The 16,200-nt window shown below is 19.7% G+C and overlaps 1 protein-coding gene across 2 annotated transcripts in view; it reads left to right on the top strand.

Annotated features, from left to right (window-relative positions):
- Window positions 1–1,246: 1,246 nt before the first annotated feature.
- LOC100865150 (ABC transporter G family member 20) overlaps window positions 1,247–16,200 on the top strand; it is a 41,888-nt gene continuing 26,934 nt past the window's right edge. The window contains exons 1-2 of one of the 2 annotated variants that reach the window (XM_086917888.1): window positions 1,537–1,567; window positions 1,735–1,792. The gene's annotated coding sequence lies outside the window, so the exon portion shown is untranslated. Of the gene's footprint in view, window positions 1,793–16,200 lie in introns of both variants that reach the window. The other variant, XM_003695734.4, reaches the window with a different exon arrangement.

Below are 16,200 nucleotides of genomic sequence, written 5' to 3'. Positions count from 1 at the left end.
TAAAATCATTTTAGAATAGGGAATTCTATATTATTCTAATTCGCTTATATTTATAAAATATTTTCTCAATATCTTATTCATAATTTCGTAATTGAAATTTTTTTAAAATATAATTTCAATTCTAACCACTATGTTACAATCTTATTCTGCAGTGAATCGGTAATGTTGGAAATGATATGAAAATGATAAAGGACCTTTAGAACTATAAAATTATAGAAAAAAAATACATTAGATCTATCATGTACTTATGTCAACGTCTAAAGATTAGTAATTTAAAAATTATTAAAGTATTAAATTGTTTCAAAAATAAAAATTTGGAAAATAGTTTTTAAAATATGTATTTTCAAAATATTTTCAAAATAATTTAGAATCGACAAAAATTGAAATTCGGATTTGAATGTAAATTTGAATTTGAATTTAAATAAAGAATTTATTAATTATTTATAATTAGCTATAATTGATAATACAAAAGATAATTTTATAATTCTTCGTTTACAAATAAATCAATCTGAAAAATTTTAGTATAATAGAAGTATAATATATAAGTACAAAAATATATAGTATTATAATATATATATATATTATATAAATATACTTTTATAATATAAAAGTATAAATGGAATTAATTGATTTTGAATAACGAATACGAATGAATTATTGATAAAAAATTATTCTATATATAAAAATAGCTAAAAAATATAAAATAAAATTTTATTTAAATTCTTGTTTTTGAAAAAAAATCGAGATTGAATATATGTATAGTCAAAAATCCATATTTTATATTTCAAACGAATTTTCAAATTAATTTTTAAATGTATTTTTTATTTTTTGTTTACTTTTATTTTATAAAAACTTTTAATTTATAAAAACTATATAATAAAGATTTGGAATAAAGATTGGATCAAATTTTTCGTAAATTTTGAGAATAAGTACTTTTCCTTTTTTTTTAAATATTTATACTTGAAATAAATAAAAATTGAAAGGAAGATTTTCATAAAATAATATATGAATCTAGATCGATTATTTTTTGATATCAAAATATATAAAAATATCTTCATTTATATATTTATCCAAATAAAGATATATTTAAATTGAAGAAGAGGGGTACAAATAAATTTCTTTTTATATCTGTGCCAATCCGAATATTAACTTTCCAGTTTTGTACTTATAGACGGCTTACCAATTCATAAACTCCCCCACTCTTCAAGGTAAATCGGATTTGATCTCTTTTCTTAAAGCGTTCAACGGCAGTCAGGTGTTCGACAGTGCGACGATCGGACGTTGGGAAAAGTTTTACTTCTGTGGAAATGTGTTTTAATATACTATTAATATTTTCTGGTTCTTTAAGAATTTAATAACTTTCAATAATTTTGTTCATTTTAAACTATCATTATTATCAAGTTATCGACTATGTTTCATGATTCATTGATATATATATTTTAATGCAATTCGCGCGCAAAAAGTTACTCGAGAGAAAAGGTTAGATTGGTGAAGCAAAGAGAAAAGTGTTCGGTGAAGAAATTCGAGAAAGTTGGACGTACAAAGAGAAATATTCGAAAGATAAGAAGTAAAGAAAAATTAATTGTGAATCTCGTGATCTCTATTGATTAGGATTAGATATTTTTTAATGTAATTTTATCTGTTATTTTTATGTTCATAACATTGATGTAACATAAATGATGTACTAAAATAATTGATCACTTTCGATTTTTATACTAAACGATAAAATTGTAGTGTATTTAAAATAGAGAATTCAATTGTTTACATTCGAGAATTAATCATCTTTAGTGAGGTAAGTGAATTGAAAATTCAGTTTGTTGTTAAAACATAAATAAATTTGTTTTTTTATAAATAATATGTGGAGAATGAATAATAGAACAATTTTACAATAATTTTTTTTCTTTAAATTTTTTATTCTTTCTTTTTTTATTATCATTTAAATTCTTTGCAATGTTTCAGTAAAATACTTTTATGAAAAATATAGTTAGAAAGTGAAATAATTATGTGATCATTAATTATGTAGTAACATTAATTAAATGTGTTATGCGTATCATTACCATCATTTTAAAATACATTATTATATTTTACATATATTATATATGATCAAAAAATAAATATCACTAAATAATATATTTTCAAAAATCATTTTGTTTGAATCAATTTTCCAAAGAATAGGTATTTAACATTAGATATTGATAATTTGAGAAAATATATGTTCACTTTCCTTTTAATTATTTAAGTTATTGTGAATATCATAAATTCATATCATATAAAATATTTAAAAATAAAATAATTCTGATCTCAAAATTCGATTATAAAGTATTAATTGGATCATTGGATTCATTAAAAATAATGAATACTTATTTTCATATTTTCATAAAATTATTTAAATGATTTTGGAATGTATCAATGATTTCTGGAATATATCAAACTTCATTCACGAATTCAGCATGAATTTGAATAATTCTGCGATTTTAATTAATTTTCATAAGATATAATTAGTTTATAATTAATTTATCTTCGAATTGTAATTTTATCTTTAAAAAAAAGGTGAAATGAAGTGCAATCAATTTAAAACAAATGGTATAACTAGAGCTGATAATTTCAAATGAAAAAGAAAAGAAAAAGAAAAAGAAAAAAGAAAAAAAAGGAAATTATATTAATCAAAACGATATTGTTTTATTGATAATTATAATTGATAAAAATAAAATTTATTTAATTTTAAGAATTATATAATTATATTTTTTATATAAAAATAAATAAATGAATAAATAAATTTTTATATAGACATTTAAAAATGATCTCAGGATTTTTTTGATATAAAAAATAATTTTATTAAATTAATTAATCGATTAATTATTTTAAATAATTAAATAAATATTCTTATGAAATAAATGGACTATATAAAATATATATAGTTTTCGTCATTCGTAAATAATTTAAATTATTTGTAAAAATTTTTCTAATAGATCAGTATCAAATTTTTATTACTATAATTCATTTTGATGATTAACTTATAATAAAATAATATCTTTATAATGTTTATTATAATTTTATTTAACAATTTTATGTTCTTTTAATAACATAATATTAAATTTCGTCAATAATGAAACTCGTAATCTTTGAAAGAATATACGGAAATGTTTACAAAAGAGAGAGGAAAGAGAAAGGAAGGAACTTAATTTTACTATAATTACTAATTTATAATCATTAATTCATAATCTCTAATTAATTTATGATTCTTAAAAAGAAAAATCGTAAATTCCAATAAAAATGAAATTTGAATAATGAAAATAGGAGGATTAGTTTATCATAATATATTCTGACAGATTGGAATATTTCTGAAATAATCTTACATGATATATATTATATAAGGAAAAGAGGAAAAGAACATTTTGTATACTAGTTAATTTACACTTTAAGTCGCAATTCATAGTTCATAATCTTTGTTAGAAAGCCACAGTTTTGTCATCGAGTTTAACACCTTTCATTATGTTAAAATAAACAGATTATTACATATTACATATATACATACATACTTTTAAAATATATATATATATATATATATATATATATATATATATATATATATTATCAGTTTTCATTTAAATTTTTCAATTAGTTCAATTTTCAATTAGATTAATAAATTTTATACATCTTTTTCTTGCAAGATATCAAATAGAAATCTGTAATTCATTATAAATTAATATTTAATATTTATATTGATAAATAAATAATTTTTTTTCGATTTTCTGATAATCTTTGTAAAATATCATTTTTTTAGTATCTCATATTCCATGTTGCTTTCTCTACGAAGAATTCATGATAGTTTCAATAGAGCAGAAAAAAGCAAAATTAAAATAAAATATAATATAAAATAAAATAATTATATAAAATATATAAAAAATAATTTTTTTAAAAAATCGCAAAATTATAGGTAATAATTGAATTAATTTTATTTTTTTAGTAGTTTAATCTAAAGATAAAAAATGATTTTTTTTTTTAAAAAAAAGATAAAATAAGAAATAATATACAATGAATTTATCAAAGAAAATTGATTAATTGAGTCAAGAAATAAGAAACGCATTAAAATTAAAATTAAAAAAAATTATTCAATTAACAAAATATTATTTATTCTTAAAATAAAAATATATTAAAACTTATTTTTTAAATATATCACATTTGATAATTTTAATTTTATTTCGTTTTTTTATTGTAATAGCTTAAACTTTTATTAATTAACGAGGGAAACAATATTTATATCATAGAAAAAGTTTAATTTTTTGACTAATTTTAATTTTTCAATATTATGATATAATAATCAGTAATTTTTTATTAGCAAAAAAAAAAATCTTTAAAAATATTGGAAGAACTAACGAAGAAAATAGTTGATTTACTTATTTTATAATTGAGAAAGACGAAAATATCATTGTAATCACCGTGAAATACAAAAAAAAAATAATGATTTGATTAAAGAAAAAAATCGGAAGAAAGAAAAATCACAATTTTTTGCTTTTTGCATGTAGAATCGCTCGAAATATTAAAAATAAAAATAATTATTAGTTTCAATCTCAATTTTTTCGTTTTAATTTTTTAATATTTTAAATTAGTTAAATTAATATTCATAATTAGTATTCATAAATAATAATTTTTTTTCTCTTTGATATAAATAGATTGATAAAACAACTTTAAATTATATGTGCATGTTTTGTGAAATTTTATTTTTTGAAAAAATTTTTTTTAAATTCTTATTCAATTTTATTTAACTTATTAATGAATTTCAGATGATAATAGCAGTATATTTTTATTAAAAATTTTAGTATATGCAAAAATAACGACTATATTCTGCAAAAATAATAATTAATCACGATTAAGTATTTTTATTTCATTGATTAATTATTAATTATATGAATTGCAATTAACAATTAATCTATTAGTTCCAATTTATTTTTGGAACTATATTACATAACAATAAAATTGATTTATTACAAAATTCGCTATTAACAAAGTTCTATTCTAAAACGTTCAAGAACAAAATTATTATAAAGTATAAGATTTATGTTTACCATTGAATTTACAAGGTTCTAAAATTCTATTCGTTCGAGAAACAGATTGCAAACGGTCTTCAACGGTCTTTTAATTGTCCCATTGGCCGTTATTTTATTCCTATTTTGATAGTTTTATTCCTTCCAAGATATAGTCGTTATAGAAGGAAAAGATTATCCTTTATAATTCTCTCCATGGACCCAAGTCCAAATTTGCTGTTGTTACATTATTTATTGCATTGTTCTAGTCGTAGGTATTCATTCTGCCATCGTCTTCAAAAATGTACACTTTGCTGGATTATCTGGAATCTGTTCAGTCTGTTCTTCGTTACAGGTCAAATTTAAGGGAGGCATAGAGTAAATCACTAGAAAGTGATCGAGGGATTAAATCATTAGAGTCGAATAATAAGGGACTTAGAGGAATTAAGAATTGCTTCTATTTGTATTAAGACAATATACAGTTCCTCATATATTAATATCGTGTCCTCGATAATTTGTTTCAAGTATAATTTCATAATGCTTTTCCATAAATGCTTTAAATGGAGGAGTGCACGAGGAAAGATTATACATCATTGTATTATATTTCTTCGTTCGTGAAATTTGTATTTTGTTTTTTATACAAATTATTAATTTTTTTTTCAATAATTTGATTTGTAAATTAGTTTTGGTAAAATAAGTTTTAGTTAGCCTAGGTTGCCTAGATTGTTAGTGTGGTCTATTGCCCTCGTACAATAAATCGAAAAGTCAAGGTCAAAGTATGTTCGTAAAGTATTCATCCTCAAGTTCATACCGCAGGTAGCAGAGGATTACAAAAATATGCTACACGACAGTCTATTGTTTGAATCTCTATTTATTTGAAAGCTCTTCTGAAAGAAATCTTTAAATAAAATTTATGAAGAAAATTACCATTTGAAAAATCGTGTTCTGAATGTATCCATCTTGAAAAATTTACATACGCACGAAAATAAATATATCGAGTGCAATGGAGATAAAATACGATAAATATCCATAAAATTTAATAATAATTTCATTTTATTATCAATTCTAATATTGAAAGTTGTGATTACATTATTTTTCCGCAGAAATTTTCTTGTTCGTTGCGTAGAATTTAGTACAATATTATCACAATGTTATCATTAGTTCAATTTTTATAGACTTCGAGGAATCACATCATTCCGATAAAAAAACTTATGATTTCTTCTATTATTTTTTATTCATTGTTTCTTCTGTACAATAATTATCATGATAATGACATTCTTTTGTTTTAATTTCTTGAGTTTATTCATTCTTAATATTTTTCTGATGAAACATTCATGCTTGTTACGATTTGTTATTTTACAAAGTATTTCTTGTTGAATCCAATTTATTCAATCTAAATCTTCGATTATTCGAATAATTGTTCTAAGAGATCTTGTTCTGTGAGATCGTTCATCATTAATATATTGTAATAGTATGAATGTATTTTTGCTTGCGCAATAGAATTCTAAATTTACTTGTGATAATTATTTCAGTTAGATTTTTTATTGAATAAGATTATTAGAACCTAAGATGTGTCTATCGATAAAATTCAAGTTTAACAATGCATTGCACTCGTGTCTGAATCCGTATTGATTCCTTATTATTGTTATAAAACTCCACTTGATGTTCCACTCGACATAAATAATTGTAAAAAATATAATAGCCGCAGATTTTCTCTATTGTGTCTCGTTCGTTGTTCTCTTATTTATTATTGTCAAAGGTAAAGATGCAATGATTGTTACGGGTTCAATTTATACTCTGTTATATATTATACTTTGTTACACAAAAGTATATAATATTGTGTTTCTTATAATATTGTGTCACAAGTTTTGTTAGGCAATTAAAACACGCGTCTAAAAATTTATAAAATCAGCACATTTTGAAAGACTGTGCGATTTATTACATAAAACAAAGTTTGTGAAATTGCAGTATACGTACGTTCGAGTACCTGCGTTTATGAGAAATGATTTTTCTACAGTTATCGTTTCTAAATATCTAGGTTTGAAAATTTTATTAAATCCAATTTTAACGTCAATCAGTATGCTTGATGTCCGTTTTTCTTTGTCATTGCATCTAATTTAACTGTTTTATTATATGAATAATAATAGTGTTCCAGTAGCTTATAGATTCTAATCCTAAGACTTGCAATGCTAATAGATTGTTGTTTATGATGTTTAGTAACCGTCTTAATCAATAAAACGATTTTTTATTCAATAGATAAGTCTCAAAGTGTTCTTATGTAATTTTCAGTAATTTTTTGTCCTTGAATTTGTTTTTAAGTGCCGTTTATGCATAATTTTAGGAACGCCGAGAGATTGTATAATTCTTGCTGCAATACCTTTGAAAGAACTCTTTCAAGTAATAGAATTTTTCAATGTTTATCATTGCATTATTGTTGTGTACTGATAGCTCGAATATGTCTCCGTACTTAATTTTAATTAATGATTCTATTATTAATAATTTGATTCTAAAATATATATCAATATTATTATTTGACGTTGTAAATACGCCGGCAGGTACAATTCAGATTGTCAATCAGATCATTATCATTGGGCTTGGTAGTATTCAATTCATCTCTGCATGAGCTGTTTCCAATTCCATACTTTCTATCCGTTCTTCTATGGTCTTTTGAACCACATTAAAGAATTTTTTAAAGAATTATTTTATTTAATCGAGGAGGATATCCAAAGTTCAATCATATATTTCGAAATAAAATTTGAAGCGAATCAACATAGATTTGTATTCTCTAATGAGATATTTCAATGCCGCATCCATATTGTCTTAGATAAAGAGGACTTACGGAAAAGTAGATTGAAATGATCAAGGCGATGTCACTCAGTTAGTGTGTCCCTTGTATATTGCGTGAAAATGTCCCAGAGTTCGTTGATCTCTAGAGTTCGGCAGAAGGCAAGCATCCTTGAAGATTGCCTGGCAGAATTCGAGCAGAATGATTATGTACTTGATTATGTAGCGTGTTGTGATGTTCTTAGAGTTTTTGTGTTGCACTAACAGCACGACAAATTTTACACTTTACATTTTTTAAATTTTTGGTAAATATTCGAATCTGGCTCAAAAGATCAAAATGTTAACTCCAACTCGGTCCTGGAGCTATGACGTATAATATAAAAAAATTAATTTATTCTAAAGTTTGCTTTTTACAAAGTTTCATTCTAAAACAATCAAGAACAAAGTTCATATGCTAATGAAAGTTTATGTTTATCACTGAATTCACAAGGTTCTTCTGTTTGCTCGAGGTTACAAAATTCATGAGTTCAGGAGATTCTTAGATAAAGTAAAGTTCAGAGGTTGGAGAAGTTCTGAGGTTAAAAAAGTTTTGATTTTAAAAAAATTCTATTAAAACGCTCGTATCCCCTTCCATGCTCATCTTGCGACAGGTTTTCGGTGGGATACACAAACGGCCAATAACACCGTGGACCGTGAACACCCCCCAACTTAAGGAAAATTTCTAAAATTAAACTGAGGAGGCACCCACAGAGTCGCTTATTCGCGAATGTTTGCTTTTTTTGTCGTTGAGATTGGTTGGAAAATATTTCAAATTCCACATCGAAGTGTTTTTAATAAATATATAATTTCGAAGGTCTTCTAAATTCTTCTCTTAAAAATGGCATTATTCTCGCCTTGTACTTTTTGTTCAATCTCTTGATATAACCAATATTTTATAATAAATTTATAGGAACAGAAATCATTTTTTAAACAATTTTTCAAATAATTTTCCATTTTTTTTCTTCGAAAATTTTAGAAATAAAACTTTATCTTTATAGATATAATCTATTAAATCTATAAATAATAGTTAATATAAATAATCAAATAATATATGAATAATATACACAATATTATATAAAAATAATAACTAATGGTAACATCATATAATAATAATATATTGTATATTAAATAAGTACAATAGCAAACATAAATATAGTGAAAATACAGATATTAATGTGTATATATATAATTATATATATAAATTAAATATACAAATATTTAATATAATAAATAAATTATATTATTATAATAATTTTAAATTATAAGAAACTTATTGAATGTATATAATTAAATGTATATAAAATGTCAAAAATATTTTACGAATAAAAAAAATAATAAATATAAGTAATAAATATAAAATAAAATAGTAAAAATAAAAAGTTTTAAAATTTAAATATACAAATATGGTAGATAAATTTATAAAACATTTCTATCAAAATTTTATTATTTAATATAAATTTTAATTTCATCTATACATCAATTATTATATATATATAATTAATATATAATACTATATCTAAACTGATAATAAATATATATTTATAGAAAAATTAATACATTAAGTGATAAATAAATTATTATTAACATCGTATTAAAATTAATAATGACATTTCATCAATATCGCATAAAGACGAAAGCATAACTAATCACAAAAACCACATCAATTCTGGTACGAGGCAATGATCTAACTTTACGTTGTGCACATGATACATAATGTTGTAATGGCACGTGTGTACAATCAACTTCATATGCTTCATATACCAATGCTCCATTTATCTAAGCTATCGCGCAAGGACATTTACTTTTATTGTATGATGAAAGTTACGTAAAAATCAAAACATGATCGAAATAAATAACACAGTCGAAAAAAATAACACGTGACTAATCTGTACGTAAAAGGAGAAATGTTGTCATCCTTTCAAAGTGAATTTCTCCACAGCGAATATTTACTTTCTATATTCGCCTATTTTTGTTCCTTGTTACCCATGTAAGTTTTCGTGGTGGTTTATTTCCTGAAAATAAGAATATGTATGATGTAGATTGTTGAACAATATAAATTATATTTTCTTATTATACTACATATAAGATATATAAAAAGATATATATAAGAAATATTCGCGATAATGTTTTACATATATGTATGATCTTAAGGATAGGAAAAAGAAAATTAAAATTTGCGTTCGTTAATATATATATACAGTATAAATTTAATGCTATTTTTGAATTATTGTAAAAATAATATTTAAAAATAATAATATTATAAATAATATTTAATATTATTATTATAAAGATTTGATATGCAGTATTTTTATTATAAAAGTAAACTGTTATAATATCAAAAAAATATTCTTTAATTTTTATTTCTATAAAGTGAAACAAAGATTTAAAAAGAAATTTTTTTAAGATTTTTTAATATATTTTATTTTATAAATATATAATGAAAATAGTTAACATTTAGTTTAATATAAGTAAAATAAATTGATTTCATTATAAATTTATTTTTATTGTTTTTCATAATACAAATTTCTTAATTATTTTCAATAAATTTAAATTCCCATTTTTTTTATACAAATAATGCAAAACTAGTTCATTTTTTTTAGCAATCTAAAATAATTTTTAATCGATTTTAATTTAAACAATTTCTTTCTTTTAACTTTACAACATAAGATAAAAAAGCAATTTTTAAAATTATACAAAAATTAGGAAATGAAGATATTAATTTATTATTAATGACATAATCTAAAATAATTAAAGATTCTTTTGATGGCAAATTTTTTTCTGAAACTTGATGTTTTATTAAATAGTTCAAGTTTTTTTTACAATGTTATTTACATTTATTTATAAAAAAATTTCCAAATCCATGCAACAAAATATTTTTAAAATAAATCTATCTTATAAAATAAATATAAATTAAATATCTTAATATTGTATATCTATAAGTAGATAAGTGAATCTTTTTTCTGTAGAAATTTTTACTTTATCTATAATGGCAAAATAAAAATTAATTTTTAAATTTTATACAGACTCATCATTTGATTGGAAAAAAAAAAATGACGAAATATCTTTCTTATATAAATTTTTTTTTATTCAGATTCTTAGCAAGCTTTTACCATATAATATTCATTAAAACTAATATAATTTTCTCATTTAAAAATTTTTTTAAATTATCCAATGCTTTAATATATTCTTTGTTAATATCTATTTTTAACATTAATTAATTCTAATATTTTGCTAATGTTTATTTTTGAGATTATATTTCGCTTATTGATCAATGAACATAAAATTTTAATTTTTTAGATAAGGAATTTGTCATGGTTCATATGTTTAAATCTCTAGTTTGATTATCACTTAAATAAATAAAATACTATAAATTTATTTAATATTTTAAAATTATAATGCTATAAAAATCTTATAACGTTGATAAAATTTGACTATGTTTATCTGTTGTTAACTTAAATATTTTTAAATTAAATTTTTTAATATTTTTTTTTAATATAACCTATATATGAAAAAACAGAAAAAAATTAAATTGTTCTTGAAGAATAAATTGCGTCATGAACATTGAACATTGTAGTATATTAATTATTAAAAAAAAGCTTTTTATTTTTATATATATTTTTTGTACAATTCAAAAATTCAATTAATTAAAAAAATAAAAAAAAATAGACAGTATTCAAATCTTAAATTTATTTAACAATAAAATCTTTATTGATAAGTATTACTAATTGAAAATTTTTAATTAATATTTTGTGTACATTTACATTATAATATATATTTGTGAGATTTAAAAAAATATATGACGATATTATTAAAAAATTATATAAATATTATAATTAATAAAAGAATATGAAAAATACAAATATAATTGTGGAAAAATATATAAAAACTTTTCATTTCGATAGAACTGATCAAGCAAAATACGATCACTTATAATATTCCACGAATATTCTACACACAAATCCAATTGTTATGATGAAATATCACACATGTTATTCTGAACTGCATATAAAAATACTTTATTTTTATATATGTTTTTTATTTAAGTTTTTTATATATGAATAATGTTAGAGATCACGTATAAAATTAATGATTGAAACCTGTTTGTCTAAAAAGTTGATAGTCACAAAAAATGATAATATATTTATTATATATCATTTATATCATTATATATTAATAAAAATTTTATACATGTATAAAAAATATATATATATATATATGATTCTCGGCCTTTCTTCTTGTTGCAATTGCAATATTTTTAATTTTTATATTAATAGCAATATTTCGATTATTAATTGCAATTAACAATTAAATTTTTATTCAATTAATTTGGAATTATAATTAATGATTAGAATAGATATAAAAATTTATGGTAACATTACAAATTTAAAAAAATAATAAATTTTTTTTATTACTACTATGAAAACAGTTATTTAGTGATGATTATAAAATAAAACAATCATTTATAAAGATGTGAACGATTTGATTATTAAAATATCAATCGAATTTGAAAAAAAATTTTAAATTTGACGAAATATATTATGTCAAATTATAATCAACTTTTAATATTATTTAATATTATTTATCCAATTTCTTGCATGTAAATTATAATTTATATTTTAAAAAATTGATTATCTGTATTCTAATTATTTTATTTTACTTATTTACTATATATGTTTGCTCACGAAATTTTTTCATTTAAAATTTACATTTATAATCTACCATTTCAAAGTTACTTAAAATTTAAATGAAAAAAATATTTTCCACATGAAGACATTAAAATTTACCTTGAAAAATCTTCATTTCTATAAGTTGATTTTGCAGTAAAAGCATTTTAATTTAAAAAAAACTTTAAACCTTTTCAGACACTTATTTTTGAATTCTTTTTCAAATGTAAATTTGTATAAAATGATAATTATATTTTTATGATGTATTTAAAAAACTTGTTGCAATATTCTACTTTATCTTTTACTTTTCAATAGATGAATCATTATATACACATTATATACAGTTATTAATAATAAATTTGAGTATAAAAAACAAATTTGTAAGATTTATACAACAAAATAAATTTATAATGTTTAACAAATAAATTCATTATTTAAAAAATATAAATTAAAACTTATGCTTATTTAAAAAAATTAATTTATTTAGATAATAAATTGATTTTCTCATTTTCATATCATCATATTTATTTTTAACTTTTTATTGTGTTTTTAAATTTATTTATAAATAATTTGTTAAAAATATGAAATATGAAAAGTTTTTTGAGATAAGATAAAATTTCATATAATTATAAAATACAATTGACGATTATAAATACATTCTATAGAATAATATTATTTTACAAATATTTTTTAATTTTAATAAATATTCACTTGATTGTAATTTATTTTAACAATTTAAAAATCTATTTTTAATTTATGACTTTTTATTTATTATTTATTATAAATTATTATTCACTTACACTTTACAACTTGTTATAATTTATTTTATTTTATACAATAGATATAACATAAAAAATATATATATACCAGTTTATCAAGTAAAACTTTTTTAAAATTGAACCAAATGATATAAATTTCTTGAGAACTTAAAACGATTAATTTATTACTACATGATGTATAAAAATATTTTTAGAAAAATTGCAATTTATTGAAATCACAAGAAAGTAATAAAAAATTTTTTTTATAATCTTTTTATCTGAATCTATAAAATTTGAAATATATATATATACATATATAATACTGATATAAATATTTTTATAAAATCTTTTTCTTTTCATTAGAAATTTAAATGAAAAAGTTATAAACGGAAATCTTTTTTATTTTTTTTATAATTCCGATTAATTAAAATTTCTACAAAATTTATTTTATATATTATGTAATAAACTAATTTTTCTAATTTATGAAAAAAGTATTCAAGATTTTATCTCGTTGTTTTATATGCTGTATATTATTCCATAATCATGCTATTATATGAAATGTGTAATGTAACAAATTCCTATATTATATTATAAACATTTCTTTGAAAAATTTTATCATCATGAAAAATAATCGAATATGTACATGTAGTAATCGTTTTCAAAATTATCTAACTCGAATAACTTATTACATCTTTACATGATTTTACTTATTTCATAAAAAAAAAAAATTAAATAATTATATTAAAAATAAAAAATTCTAATGAAGATGAAACATATTAAATTCTCTTCATTTCCGTTCCATCTGTTCACACAAATTATTTTATAACATAATCACAAATATTTTATACATACAATAAGAAGTTCTTTCAGATTGTTTCAGAATATATGTTATATATAATTACATTATTCATACATACATTTTATATAATTACAATAAATTACAAAAACTTGTATTTGAAATAAAAAAAAAATGATCATGTTTTTATGCTGTTTTATAATTATTTAAAAGATTTCGTGTAAAAAAATGAATTTAAAAAATTTATAAATTTTTTATTATATTATTGCTTTTTTTAATTATACTTTTTACAATTTTTTTTAATAATTTTAAATATTATAATAAATTTCTTCTAACTATTATCTATTATTTTTGATCAGATTTTTCATTCCCTTTTTTTTTAATTTTCTATTTTTTTTTTCATTTTGTTAATTATTCAAAATCAGATTAATATTATTTTTAAAAATTGGTTATATATCTAAGCGAAAATAAACGATTTTACAGTAATTCTTGATTAATTATAGAGTTGTTATTTTCTAATTAATAGTGGATAAATTTTTAAAGTTAAAATTTTAATAATACAGTTTAAAAATAATGTAGATTTTCTATATTCGTCATTAATTGTTCTCAAGAAACAGATATATCAATTTTTTAAATAAAAATTAACGAAGAAAAGTATAATCAATTCTCAATCTTGAAATATTAAGTAAATAAAATTTCAAATATAAATTGTTTAAAATTTAAATTAAAATGACAAAAAGGTGGTAGAATCATTCAATAAAAAAACTTTTAGCAATAAACATTGAATTTGTGGACAAATATTGAAATATTTTCTTATCAAGAAAATATGATGAATATTGACAAATATAAAGATAGACAAATAAAGAACCTGTTTTCTATTGTATTGTATTTATATTTTGACTGTTTTTTTAAATTGGACAATTTATAACGTTAAGCATTAGATTTTGTAATTTTTACATATACATTTATTTATATTTTTGTACTCTTATCTTTTACTTTTATTCTTTATTTAAATAATTGCTAGTTATAAATAGTTAAGAAAATAATTCGAAAATATTCCACAAATAAAACAAAATATAAAATTAAAATATCTTAAATAAATTATTTTATTTTTTAACGCTGAATTAACGATCATGTATTCAATGAATTCGACTAAAAATACCAAGTTATTTAAATTATTTTTTGAAATAAATTTTAATTAATATTCAATATTTTAATGCCTTTTTAGTTCTTTCTTTTTTTTTTTTTTTGTTTTGTTTTATGTATGTATATTAAATTTTATTTTATACTAAAAAATTTATAATTTCTCATATAATAATATCTTCATAATAATTTTTCATATAATAACATTTTCATAATAATTTCTTATTCTCATATATTGACAAAAAATTCAATGTCAATATATTATCATATAAACCTTTATCAATGTCTAACATATTCTTTTGTTTTGTTATAAGAATAGTATGACGAACAATATATTCTTAGATATAAAATAAATACAAAATAATTTGCAATGAGTTTCTACATATAGACAATCAAAAGTACAATGCAGTATACATATTAAATCAAAATCATTTACGTAATTGTAAATATTTATTTAATATTCTATATTTATTTATATTATATCATATTATATCATAATAAAATAATATTTAATTGAAAAATAAAATGTAAATATAAATATTATGAATAATAATTTGATTTTTCAATAGTTTGAAATTTTATTTAATTTAAAATCTTGTAGCTGTGTTAATAATTAGAAAATATAAAAAAAATCATACTATACAATGGATCAAATATTCAATTATTATCTAAATAATTATCTAAATATAAATTTTTTTTTTTCATTTTGAAAATGCATATGAAAAACAATTTTTTACTTTAAGAGATAAATATTTTATTGTGGCGATGCATAGTCAGATTAAGAAAACTAATCTAAACATAATATAAATCGAAATTGATTAAATGAATTTTTATTTAATTTTGAAATAAAATAAAATTAAACTTAGAATTGATATATATTAATTAATGTTAAACAAAAATTTATTTAATTTTTTATTTCGTGATTTATATTAGATTTGACTAGAGTAGTTTAATAACTTTTTATTGAACAAATCTAATTTAATCTTATTAAT

This window comes from Apis florea, unplaced genomic scaffold, assembly GCF_048593485.1.
Source record: "Apis florea isolate Af1SG1 unplaced genomic scaffold, ASM4859348v1 contig_2272_pilon, whole genome shotgun sequence".
NCBI classification, from domain to species: domain Eukaryota; kingdom Metazoa; phylum Arthropoda; class Insecta; order Hymenoptera; family Apidae; genus Apis; species Apis florea.
Note: the sequence above shows the minus strand (reverse complement) of the source record. Positions and strands in the feature narration are given on the sequence as shown.